This window comes from Castanea sativa, chromosome 1 (assembly GCF_040712315.1).
Source record: "Castanea sativa cultivar Marrone di Chiusa Pesio chromosome 1, ASM4071231v1".
NCBI lineage: Eukaryota > Viridiplantae > Streptophyta > Magnoliopsida > Fagales > Fagaceae > Castanea > Castanea sativa.
Window position 1 is genome coordinate 38,932,564 of NC_134013.1, and position 14,184 is coordinate 38,946,747.

The window sequence follows — 14,184 nt, forward strand, 5'->3', positions numbered from 1 at the left end:
AACTTTTCAGTAAGTAATAATTATCCCATGATTAACAAAATGTTAAAAAAAAATATTTTGGAACTGCACAATCAAAATTGACACTTAATTAGTAATAAATTTTGGAACTTTTTAACACCATTTGTATTTAGAAAGAAATCTTACCCATCCATGCACACAAAATTATTGGAAAAATAACGTGACTTTACAATTGACATTTCAATTCAAAAAAAATTTCAATTAAACAGGTTAATTGCGTAAACTAGCAAACTCGCCAACATTTATGCAAATAATTAATGATCCTCATCAACATTTTAGGGAACTAATTGAATTTTTTTGTTTTCTCTTAAAATGAAAACTTTGTATATGTTTGTCCTACCAATATTTTCATTTTTCTAACAAGTAGTATTTACCAAATAACTTATTGTTCAATGCAAAGTAATAAAAAAGGATGACATAGTTGAGAATTTCAGCATTTGATCAATCTCAGCCCCCTACAATTATAAGTTACTGGAGGGGTTGATTATTGGGCAAATCTAACATGATAATCCTCTACAGAAAATTTTTACGGTAAACTGCTTTTTTGTTGATCACTAGCAGTACCTTTATGGCCTGTTTGGAAGTTTAGAGAGGGAGGAGAGTAGAGGAGAGAAGAGTAGTGGGGAGGAGAGTAGAGTGAAATAATTACCCTCCACCTTGTTTGGATGTTTTTAAAATTAGTAAGGGGGAAGGGAGTAATTAGCCCTTCCCCTTGTTTGGATGTTTTTAAAATTGAGATGGAGAGGAGAGGAAATGATTAAATAGACAAATTTACCCATATTTGAAAATAAATTGCAATATTGGTCTATGATTAATTGGTTTGTAATTTTGTTAATTTAAAAAGGGTAAATTAGAGAATTCATTTGGTCAATAATTTATCTACTCTACTCTCCCTCCAAATCTCTCCAATTTGGGGGAATTAAAAATGAAGGGTTAGAGGTAGTTGAAACCCTCCCAAACCCCTCCAAATCCCTCCCCCTCCTCCCTTAAAAAACTTCCAAACAAGGGATTTAAATTACTCTCCCTCCCTCTACTCTACTCTCCCTCCTTTTTTAAACATCCAAACAGGCCATTAGAGAAGAATTAATTAAAAAGGGAAAATAACTTATTAGGTAGTTAATCTATAATACCTGCAGTACCTTATTAGTGAAAGTCATATTCTTCATTAATCTTGACCAAATGAACATAAACCTATAAGACACAGCACACCTTTAATTACCAAATTTCCATATGCCAAGTAAGCTAGCAACCAAATATTACCAACATCCCTTCTCAGTATCTTTCATTGTTTTACTTTAAACCTTAAAATGAATTCTCTAACCATCCACATGGATCATGCCTGCCACAGACCATTATTTACCTCTTGAAAGTACCTGCATGAAGAAGTACTTACTAGCCTATATAAATTCTATCCACGAATTCACTGGAACTCAAACAAATAGTGTATCTCAAACAAAGAGAATAAGAACAAGTCATAAGCATCCAAAGCCTTACTTGAAAATTTCTACTTGCATCAATCATCCATAAATCGAATGCAAGACAAAAATTAATCATTAAAAGAAAGAAAAAACTTACCACCTAATTGTTTCTAGATAAAACTTGGTGTTACCAACTTGTGCTTCATAAATCTTGACCAAATGAATTCGAACCTATAATACCGCACACCTTTAATTACCAAATGCCCATATGCCTAGTAAGCAAACAAGCACCTCTCTCCTATACCCCTCCCCAATATCTTTAATTTGTTTTAGTTAAAACCTTAAAATGAATTCTCTAAAACATCCACACAGATCATGTATGTCCAAGGACCATTATTCCTTTTGAAACTACCTGCCTAAAGTATTTACTAACCTATATAAATTCCATCCACAAACTTCACTAGAAATCAAACAGATATTGTATCTCAAATAATGACAATAACAACAAGTCAAAAGTATCCGAAGACTTGCCAATTTCTGCTAGCATTCATCCTCCATAAATTGAATGCAAGACACAGATAATTAATCATTAAACGACAAGAAAAGTTAATTTGGAGAGAGGGGCAACAATTGTAAAAGTTAATTTGCCTTACCCCCAATTTTTTATACCCCATAATAATACTTTTAAAAAAGTTAATTATACATAATAATGGCCTTAAAATTCTAATTTGGATGGTTAAATTTCTGGGTTCAAAACCCCTGGATGCATGTGTAACTTACCAACAACTAATAATAATAATAATAATAAAAAATAAATAAATGACCTTAAATCAGAATATCATTTATGACATTATCAAATTTAGCATGAAGAAAGTCATCAAACTTTCAATAACATGGATCCAATTAAACACTAAATCATCAACTTTAACAAAACCCTAACATCAACAATTTAATTTAACAAAGACCCAGTTAACAAACCCTAACATCATCACTGCAGAATAATGTATCGTTCAAGATAGAAATTTGAAATTTGCCTGATATCAACCCACGAACATAACAAAGCGCAAAACAAAACCAAAAAAATATAAAAAATCAAACCCACAAACCAATTCAATCTCAAAATACAATAAAGCTTCGATCTTGCAATGGTTCTATTAGAAATGAGTAGACCGAAACCAAAATAGAAAAAAACTTGGTGAAACCAAAGTTTCTTTGATTTTTCCCACTGTTTCTCGGCAACCAAATAGTGAACTTTGTACAAAGCGACTCACCTTTTTTTTTTTAGTTTTGAGAGACCGCGTCTATACACCTTGCTGTGGCTTTATGAAATCTTTTGGCGAAGGTGATCAATGTGAAATAGTGGAGACTGAGAGTGGAGATTAAGAGTGGAGACTGTGAGAGAACAGTGAATGAGAGAACGGTGGATGAGTACGAAGAGGGTGAGTGAGTGAGAGTGGAGAGGGTGAGCGAGTGAGAGAGGCTGAGGTTCAGTGTGAGAGGGAGAGTGAGAGCGTGGGTGAGAGGGAGAGTGAGAGTGTGAGAGTCTGCTCTGTGTTAGAGAGAGAGTGAGTGAGAGTGGAGTGTCTGTTCCAGGTGAGAGGCGTTAATTTTGAAAAAACCCCAAATTGAAATCGAGTCTTAGAGACTCGGTTTTCTGTTTTTCCACGTAGATCAACCACGTCAGACCCAGATGGCCACGTCACATAAATCGAGTCTTAGAGACTTGATTTCTGGGTGGACGCCACGTGGAAAAAACACCACATCAAACTGAAAAACCGAGCCTTAAAGACTCGATTTAAAGGCCCAAAATCGAGCCTCTGAGACTCGAGAACTAAATTATATAGTTTGGGAACCGGGCCTCCTAACTATATAGTTGGAAAGTAATGGCTAATTTGCTATTTTCGCCTCCCACCAGGCACCAGCTATCGCCACCGATCACCACTACCAACCTTCATGGCAGCAACGAAATTGTGACCCTTCCTAAGTTTCTTATCCCTTTCTGAACTTTCTTATTTCACTTTCTAAAAGAAATAAATAAAACTCCAAACACATCCCCACTGGCCCAAGACCACCAACCTTCATTGGTGCCAACGACCATCCACTATAGGCGCCGGCGAAGTTGACCTATCAAAGGACAACAACCCTATAGTGACCCAGCCGAATCAACTCATATGGTCTTCTCAAACTCTAGATCTGTGAAATCCAAGTTGGCCACCACCATTAAAAGTTGATATATATAACACGATTCTGCATCCACGCTTTTTATGGGGTTGAGATCCACAAACTTTGGCCGCCTTTCATGGCTTGAATTCTCATCGTCTCCACAACCAAGAAAGCTCCTTAAACTTTCATTAAACAAACAGTGGGCCTTGACACAGACCATTTTGGTTGACTCATTGCAAATGCCTCCTTTGGGTACCTTGCAAGACTAGCCATTCAATCTTTAACATGCAACGATTGTTAGTCATGCAATTTCTAATAAGTGGTCTAACGACTCATTGGATTTCAAAAGCTCAACTTCGCCATCGGCGGTGGTGGTGGTGATCGTCGCCGTCGGTGAAGGTTTGTCGTGGTGACCAATGGTGATGGTGGTGGCTGTTGGGATGTGTTGGGTTTTTATTTATTTATATTTCTTTTAGGAAGTGAAATAAAAAAAAAGGGCAAAAAAAAAAGAAGAAGACGAATTTAATTAAGTGAATTTACATGTGTTAAGTTTTTATTAGTTAAGTATAAAGTGGAGTAAAAAAAGTAGGACAGAAGATTTAGATTTTGGTGTACCTTGAGTAAAATGGGATATTTAGCAAGAGTATTTAAATAACAGTTTTTGTTATGATTTTTTTTTTTTTGAGAAACACACACACACACACACACACACACATATATATATAAGGGAAGGAGGATAAAATAAGTGAATACACTTATTTAAACAACAGTGTTTGTTAAATAACAGTTTTCGTTATTTAAACAATATAATACACATTTTCACAATATTTTTTCACCACACCTATTTTCAAAAAACTTAAAAAATATTAATAAAATAACGTTACGGATCCATATCTTTATAATAATATTAGAGCATGCAACTATTTATGCCTTTAGCTTACCTTAGAGCAACCACATCAACTTATTCAAATTTTTTGTCTATTTTACACAAAAAACCTACTTTTTCTATTCAATAAAATATTCATTCTTTTTACATTTTTTATTATTTCTTTCCCTCTCTCACTGCGTCTTCTCAGTTGAGCCACACCCACACCCAGCTAGCCACCCTTCAACAAAATCCTTCAACAAACCACACCCACCGAGCCACACCCACACCTATCCTTCAACAAACCACACCCACCGATCCGTCGAGCCACACCCACACCCAAACCCATTCATCGCCCACCCAATCGGCGGCAAGATAATCAAAACCCACCAACTCACACCCAAAATCAACCAAAAACCAAAAAAAGAAAAACAACAACCAACGAATTGGAGCGAGATCGAGGCCTCTGGCCTGAGCAAGATCGACGCCTCGCAGCACCGCCACCTCCTGGCGATGGCCGCTGGCCTCAAGCTCAACCAAAAATGGATCAAAACCCACGAGATTCTAGGCGACGGACCCATCGGAGAACTCCGTTCGTGTTGTAGGCGATGGACTCGTCCGACGACTTGGCTTGCTCGACCTTGTTTTCATCGGCGGTGATGGCGATCGGTGGCTAGAGGAAGAAAAATTGATGAGATGAGAGAAAGAGAGAGTTGTGTTGTGCGCCTGGGAGAGAGAGGGAGGTGAGATTCAGTAGGGAGGAGAGAGAAAAAACTATTAAGAAATTAAATACACCTGCTACAGTACCCGTGTAAATTTACACAGTTCTGTAGCAAAGTGTATTTTATAGATGAGTTTACACCCACTGATGTAAAGACTTTTTTGCTCAAAATTTGTAAAATTAATGACTTTTTTTCATTTTACACATTTATCTACATTTATCCATCCACTGATGTGGATGCTCTTAGTACTCTTGCATCAGAGAAGATAAAATGGTCATGTATCAGTTCTGTGTCAGCATCCAATACACAAGCACCGGATGGAAGCTTAATCACTATTTATTAGGTGCATTATTTCTTTCCTTTTTCCATGTTTAATTGTCAAAAGCAATACTAATAAGCCCGTTGGAATTAGCTTTTTATGTTATTTTATTAGTTTATTGGCGTACGTACTTTTTTATAAACATTTTTTTCCAGATCTAATTTATTTTGTCAATGCTCAATAAATAAATAAATTAGAACTAAATCAAATAACACTTTTACAAATTACATTTTCACTAATGCTAGTGCTTAAAGCTCTTCAAAAGCTAAACTATTCTTTTTTTGCTTTCGCACAGTGTTTTAACTTTCAACCAGAGACTAAACAAATGTTGGTTAGAAGTTTTTAATCCAATACATTATGAATATTACAAGACCTTGAGTATCTCTAGAACAAATTAAAGGATTTAGAAGTGTTATATTTTTAGTAGTTGCTTTATTACATGTTTAAAACACTTTTTTTAATAGTAATAAAAAAAATAAATATTTGAAATAATGCTATTATTGAGATTCTTAAAAGCAATATTTTATATATCGAAAAATTCTTAGGTACTCCCTGAGTATAGTGAAATGATGCTCCTTCCTCTCACATTCATGATGGACCCCACTATGAATTTAATGAGCGGACTCCACCGTGAATGTGAGAGGAGGGAGCACCATTCTCCGTGCTCCGGGAGTACCTAAGAATTACTCTTATATATCAGTTTAAACTTTGCCCAAAGAGTCATTAGTTTTGTATAAAGATACATCCATTAAAATCAATACAAATACAAACAAACTAGATTTTGTTGAACTTATAGAGTTGGGTTTAAATTATGCCTAGTGTAACTTTAAATAATGTAAGACCACTCAATATTTTTTAATTGGATGCGAACTTTGACAAATTTATCGTTATATTATATTATATTATCTTTGTATATTATCCATACTTGCAAAATTTAAAGATGATAAAAAATCAATGGCAATGTCATCATTCAATTGTTTAAATTCTAGTTCTTGTAGTTTAAAATAATGTATAAAAGATGAGTTTATGGATTTAATGGTAAATTAAATCCAATTAGATTGAATTACATATAGAACATGTAATTTAACGGTGGGATTCTCAAAGTATTAATTCAATAATAAGTTATTGAGTGGTGTAACATTGCTTAGAGTTACCCTCTCAGTCTTAATCTCTACATGGTCTGGAGCTCACCAAGCAAATCAAAGATTTGAACCCAATAGTGGTGGGATTCATCCGTTTTAGAATGTATAGCTTTTACAAAGGGTTTCTTTGAGAGAGAGAGATATGTTAGAAGGAAGCCATATGTGCTTATGCCTAAGAGAGAAGAAGACAAACTTTTTTTCCCTGGGTAAAGACGAACCTAGTTGGGGATATGGCTTTGTTCAAATTTTCTTGTGTTTTTGTCTAGATTAGGACCCAGATTTGCTTTTGCGTGTTTGTTCATATCTGGGTCTAATTTTGGTAAATTTGATTTAGTTACTAGTTGATTTTTGTGTTTGAGATTTATAAATCTAATTTTTTTAGTGTTAAATTTGATTGGCTGCGTATTTGTATGAGCATAACATACGAGAGTGACTGATAATTGATGAGTTTGTTTAGATCTAGTCCAAATCTGAGTTTGAGTTTTGTGTTTGGTTAGCAAGAAAGTGTTAGAAAAATTGGATTGCTCTTTCATTTTCTTTTTTATATCTATTAAATACATAAATAAATAAATAATTTTGTTTTTGATTTTTTTTTGATTGAAATACTTATGTGGAATTTTTTAATGTTTATTAAAAAAAAAATTAATAATATTTTATTAGCCACAAAGGCATGAAGTTTGCCAACTATGCAGACCGTTAGCCACATAGGTATTTTCTGTTAGTAAGTTAACGATAGTGATCAAATTGATTGCAAGTTTAAAACAACAGGGACTAAATTGATTACTACCAAAATGTAAGAACTAATTTGACTATGATTCCAAAATATAGGGACCAAAATGGTGTTTTCGCTTTTTTTTTTAGTCTTCCTCATCTCTTTCTCTCTCTTCCTCTTTGCCTCTCTCTTATCTGATACAAAGCAAGCAACCCAGCAAAGAGCAAACCCACAAAACCCTCTCTGCTACCACCATACCAGCCAACCACACAAATCTCCTGTTAGCCACTGCTAGTCACCACCCATCACAACCTAACCATGAAACTAGATCTACCACCACCCCCTCTGCCACCACCACACCAGCAAGCCACCTATAACCTAAACTACCAATAACCACCACACCCAACAACCACTAACTGCCACCATGTACAACCCACTGCCAAAAACCACCACACAAACCACAAACACTGCCAACTAAGAACAACCACCCAGCAAAAATTAGCAAGCCAAGAAGAACCACCCACAACCACTGCTAAAAAACCCAAATTAGCTAAAAACCATCACACAAATCAGCCGTATCATGACCCGATCAACAACCCATCACACCCACAACCCACTGCCAAAATCAACGAAACCCATCGCCACCACCAACACAATCACACCACCACTAACCCAAGAAACCCAGCCAAACCCGCCACCAAAAAACCCTGCCAAACCCATGAAAGCTAGCCAAACTGCCACCACAATATCCATCCACACCACCATTGACCCACGAAACCTAGCCAAACTAGACCAATTGCCACAGCCAAAATCCACCACCATCAAACCCTGCAAACTGGGGGTGTTCACCAAACCGCAAAAACTGCACCAAAATCGCCCATAAAATGACATAACTGCATCGCACCACATCGCATGATACAGTGCGGTTTGCGGTTTTATAATATGAAAACCACACGAACAGCACTGCACCTCACCCTCTCTCTATATATATATATATTAATATATTTATTTATTTTATATTATATATAAAAGGACAAAATACCCTAGCCGTATCTCACTGTTCTGTTAGTAAAAAAAAGAATAAAAAATACTTATCACTCTCTTAGCCCTTACAAGTCAGAGCCTAGCTGCCACACTTCCACTTGAATTGCCACTAGACTACTTACTACCGTTGCACTAGTTGCTTCTACTATTGTGGTATTTATCTCTCTATATGTGTTCAATTCAAGTTTTTCTTTGTTAAAGTTAATCTATTGGTAGCTTGTATATGACAAACTTGTTAATTATATTATTTTTTTATTGATTGTTGTCGTTGGTATATTGGCACTTGGAAGTGATGGGTCAGGACTCAATACTCAGTAGCTATGTTAGATATTTAAGTTTAGTTTTTGTGGGTTTTTTTTATTTTTTTTTTGGTACTGAATCTAGGTTTCTATTTACTACGTGTTATTGGGATTTCAAAGTACTTGACTTCATTACATGTTTGATGTATACCTGAGAATCTGAGATAGTGATATTACTGATACATGTTGAATTGTATGGTGATATATATGTTGAAACTCACCAATGCATTATAAAACATACTCTTGATGACATAATATACATTTGTAAAGTTGTGATTTACAACTATGTTTTATGTTGGCTTTAATTCCATGTCAAATTTTTTTGTAATTCTGTTCAATCATTTTCTTGTATTTTTGTGGGATTTAATGTAAGGGCTATGTGAGAGTTTGGTGAAAAATATATGAAGAAGAAAAATTCGCGACTAGCTCTCGACTGGCTTGTGAGTCCCAACCAGCAAAATAGGCCACGTGAGAAGCACATGCTGGAATTTGAAGATTTTTTGACAGGTTGGATTTCGCGAGTCATTGGCGACTTAGGCCAACTCACGAGTGACCCGTGAAACTCTTTGCTTGATTATTTTGATTGTGTCTTTTCACATTCCTTTACCAATTCTATATAAACCATCATTATCCACGAAAAGTAAGAAGGACAAGGAGTCTTTACAAGAAACTTTTGAGAGAGAAAACCCTAGCCAAACAATTAAGAGTTAGAGATTGTTTACCCACAATCTTCTACATCATTTTTCTAAAGTTAATCCTACATTTCTATCTATATATCCTTGAGAGGTTATTAATCCAAACACTTACCTCACACATTTTGAGTGTTGAGAGAAGTTTTGGTGCTTATGGGAGGTATTAGAAGAAGCCATTAAGCGGCAAATGCAATCAGGCGGAATTGCGGGATCCGGATAACTAGTGAAGACAAAATTCCAAGATGTTTGTTGGTAGCTAGAGTTTGGAGGGCTCAAGTACATTGGGTAGATTAGGCTTGGAGGGTCTTTTTGATATTCGTGTACTCCAACTTATTCACTAGTTGATCGATTTCGGCTTAGAGGGCTACGGAGAGGTTTTTTGCCAAGTACTTTGGTTTCCTTTTTGATAACACGTCTCGGTATTATTTTGTGTTTGCACTTCTCTTCTCTACTCTTTAAGCTTTACATTTATCTCGTATTGTACTTGCTTATGCCTTGTAGTAGTGTTTCGGTTTATTGTACATTTTTTACTCTTGTTCTGCACTTAGTTAAGTTATAGTAAAAGCAACTAAGCCATAATTTAAAATTGGGGGTGTAAACAAGTATTAGTGTTTCTACACTAATCGAGCTTTCAACATTCAACAAATGAATATAATATGTTATCCTCTCTTAAACTTAGGTACAACACTTATGTGTTGTTCCTTAGGTTCTTCTCTTAAAATTTAGCCATGTGGTTTCTTAACTAAAAATACACTTTCATCCAATGAGAAAAAAGCCACATGGCTGGATTTTAAGAGAGGAACTTAAGTAACAACATTTAAGGTATTGTACCTAATTTTTTTTCAAAAAAAAAAAAGACCAAACGCGCACATTTGTTGGGGAGGGCATAGGCAGCAGAGAAAGGGAAATTTTAGGCAACTAAAGTAATAGGAGATGAGAGGAGCCAGAATTTTTGTTTTTATTTTTATTTTTATTTTTTTGCTCATTGCTAAAAGTTTTCGTTGAAGTAACACTTTAGAAGTAATAATACAAATTTTATTTATAAGTATTATAAATTGATGTGTCATTAATTATAAAAAAAAAAATGATGCTAGTGACACTACAACAAACTTGGTTTTTTCAATATATATTTTTCAACAGCCACTAAAAAACATTACTAAAAACCTTAAGTTTCTATAATTGTACTCAATTATTGAGTAAAAGTAAGGAAATTCACGTACTTATTTCTATAGTTAGCATAACCATTGAAATAAGTGTTAAAAAAAACTAGACCTATTGTTGTCGAGTATTTTTCTTCAAAAAACACAAAATGTTTTTTGCCAATGGCTTGATGAATGTAGACAAAATAAATTAAATCTTTTATCAACGATTGTAAATGTTGAAGATCAAGAACACCAACAACTATAGAGACTGTTTTAGATTAAATATAAGCTAGAACATCTCACAAGCCAAAGTTCCGTTAACTCTCTCTCTCTCTCTGAAATATTAAATCCAATTTCATAGCTCTAAATCTTAATCATGGAAATTTCAAAGATTTGGATCTCAGTGGTCATGGCAATCATATTACTCCTAGTTGTTTGTGTTTCATTGTCTCTCTCGATGCTGTGGTCTCAGCTCCTCCAATTAGGTATGAATTCTTGACTCACTGGCTCTCTCTCTCTCTCTGTTCAATTGTTGTGAAAATCTTTCTATTTCTCTTTTTATTATTTTCTTGACAACCAAATAGAGTTCTTGACTCAATAAATCTATATATATATATATATATATATATATATATATATATATATATATATATATTTTTTTTTTAATGATTTTTGTTTTGATTTAAATCTCTCCTTTGTAAGTCCTTACAAAGATCTTTGTCATCAAAATGATTTTGCTTTGCTTAAGATTTACCAAGCTGGTACTATTACATCAAGATCTTCTATATATTCACACATTTCCTTATCCAAACCCTCTGATTATCTTTTCCAATTTGTCTTGTTTTCTCAACTATTTTGTCATTTTAGAAACACATTATCAGATCAATTTGTTTTTTCTTAGACTTAATTATGTCCATACTCTGATATTCGCTTGGAGGACTTTGAACTTTGTGGTTTTTGTTTTCTGAATTTTATCTTGAATAGAGCATTGAATTTGAAATAATATGCCAAAATTGATTAGTAATTGTTGATAAAGGTGGAAAACTTTATTTAATAGTCACATAGATTGTAAAAAAGTATTTTCAACATGGTTTTTAGTGACATTTCTCATTGGTCATTTCAACCGTTGAAAATAAACAATTTTTTTTGTAGTGCGATAGTACAATTTTTACTATATAATTCATACTTTGTCTTTAGAATCCATAAACCTTACAAATTCATGTGTAATCACAAAAAAAAATTTAGATAGTTATTTAATAGTTATTGAAGTAACACTAATTACATTCACTAGTCGTAGACCCACGCAATACATAGGATTGGCTAATTTTTTTTTGTAATTATGGTATAATATATGATTTGTTAAAGATAATTTGTTCTCCAAAACAATTAACAATTTCTAAAATTATTTTCCCTCTTTTTATCTCTACCAATATATCATTCAATTATTTTCAATTTGTTTGATTGATATTATTCATTTTTGAGGTGGTCGATATTCCTCGAAATTATGTTATAGTGCTATGTTTTTCCTAATTATTTTTGTACAACTAAAATTTTTAAGTTTCAAATATATTATTCAAATTTTGTATTTTCTTTAATGAGATTATTGTGGTAATAATAAAAAAAACTACACTTGATATTACTCAAATAATTAATAGGCACATTCAAACGCATAACTAAGATTGTGTTTTGATAAAAATTCAAATCCTCACTTTCAAAATAACAAAGTATTAAATCGAACAACTATCAAACCAAAGATATAAGAGGTAGAGAGACTCATTAAATGTATTTTTCTATTGTAGCAGATTCAAAATAATGAGTTAAGCATACAAGCATGAAACCAAGAGAATCTAACGCTCTGTTTGTTTCAATAATGATATTTTCTAGAAAATGAGTAATTTTCTAAAAAGCATTTTCTATAAAACTATCTCATTTTCCAATGTTTGGTAGCAACTTTAAATAAGTTGAAAAACAACCTCTTAACTTCCCTTATTTAGCTTTCTGTGAGATAGAGTTGTTTTCCAAAAAAATTTAATGGAAAACAATCTCTAAAAATAAGCTATACTTTTTATATTGACCAAAGATAGTTTTCCTTTTACTCATATTTTTTTATGCTACCAAACATTGGAAAATAAGGAAAATTATTTTTATACAAGGTTTTCCATTGAAACAAACGGAGCGTAAGGGTGAAGATCAATTGAGAAGTGGCTTTTGAAGAATTTAATGAGTCAAAGATGTGTGGAAACATAAAAAGAAAGAGGGCAATTCGTTTAAGCCAAAGATGAAAAAATCTTGACGTGAAAATATTCTGACCAATTTTGGTATTTTTACCATATCTGTTTACTTTGATATCGGATTGACTTGATTTTTGCAGCCACGGAAAGAGGACTTGAAGATCTAAAATTTTGTATTTTATCAAAACTTCATAATTTGCCATTTTCAAGGCCAAAACCGACTTGTAATTTGTTCCACTATTGAAAAACAAGAATTGACATTTTTTATTTTCCTTTTTGGGAAGCATGTGTTTTAGGATTTTGAATGTTATACATATTAAAGTGATACAAGAGCAGCCATATTTTTTGGATGCTGGAAAACCTTATTTTTCATCAATTTTATGAGTTTTAATTATCTATGGAAGCTTAAGAACCTAGGCTAGGGTTAGGGATGAATCCCTAATGTTGTAAGTTGTCCACTTATCAATCCAAGCATGTTTTTCACGTTTTGATTATTGAAATCAACTATTCTCTTTTCATAATTGTTTTATTAGATTGATATTTAATTTCTAATTATTTCATAAGTCTATTCTTAAATTTTTCTTATCGTTAAAATAGGGTTTTATAATCTCTCTAGCAAAACGTAGTGATATTGCTTTTACCATAGTATTGCCTCTAGGGTTCTTGGTTAGATGTTCTTGAGTTTTTCTAGCAAAGTTATTATTTTCTAGACTAAATTGTTGGAACAATTGATGAGTATAATCAACCAAAGAGAGTTTTTTTAATAAATCTTATTTCTTTATCTTCTGATCGGTAGTTTATGAAAGCTCGGATTTGTGTGAAAATGCACGAGTTTGTTTAGACCCCCAATATTAAAATTATGGCTTAATTGCTTTTACTCTAACTTATCTAAGTGTGGAACAAGAGTAAATGAAGCACAATCACTGGATCTACTCTTTAAGCCATAAGCAAGCAAGCAACAATAAAATGAAAGCTTATAGAGTAAGGGAAGAGAGATGCAAATACAAGATAACACCAAGACGTGTTATCGAAAAGGAAACCGAAGAACTCGGTGAAAAACCTCTCTGTGATCCTCCAAGTTCAAATCGATCCACTAGTGAATAAGTTAGAGTACACGAATAACAAAAGACCCTCCAAGCCTAGTCTACCCAATGTATTTGAGCCCTCCAAGCTCCTGCTACCAATGGACTTCTCGGAATCTTGTCTTCACTAGCTTTCTGGATCCTGCAATATCGCCCAATTGCATTTGCTTCACCAGCTTCTTTTGGCAAATCCCCAAAACTTCCCAAGTTCCAAAACACACTCTACAGTCTAAATAGATGTGAATTGTGTTTGGGTACAAATCTTCTCTCAAAATATGACAATGGGAGAGGGAAAGGAGAATAGACTACAAGGGTAGCTCTTTCTTTGAAAGGTG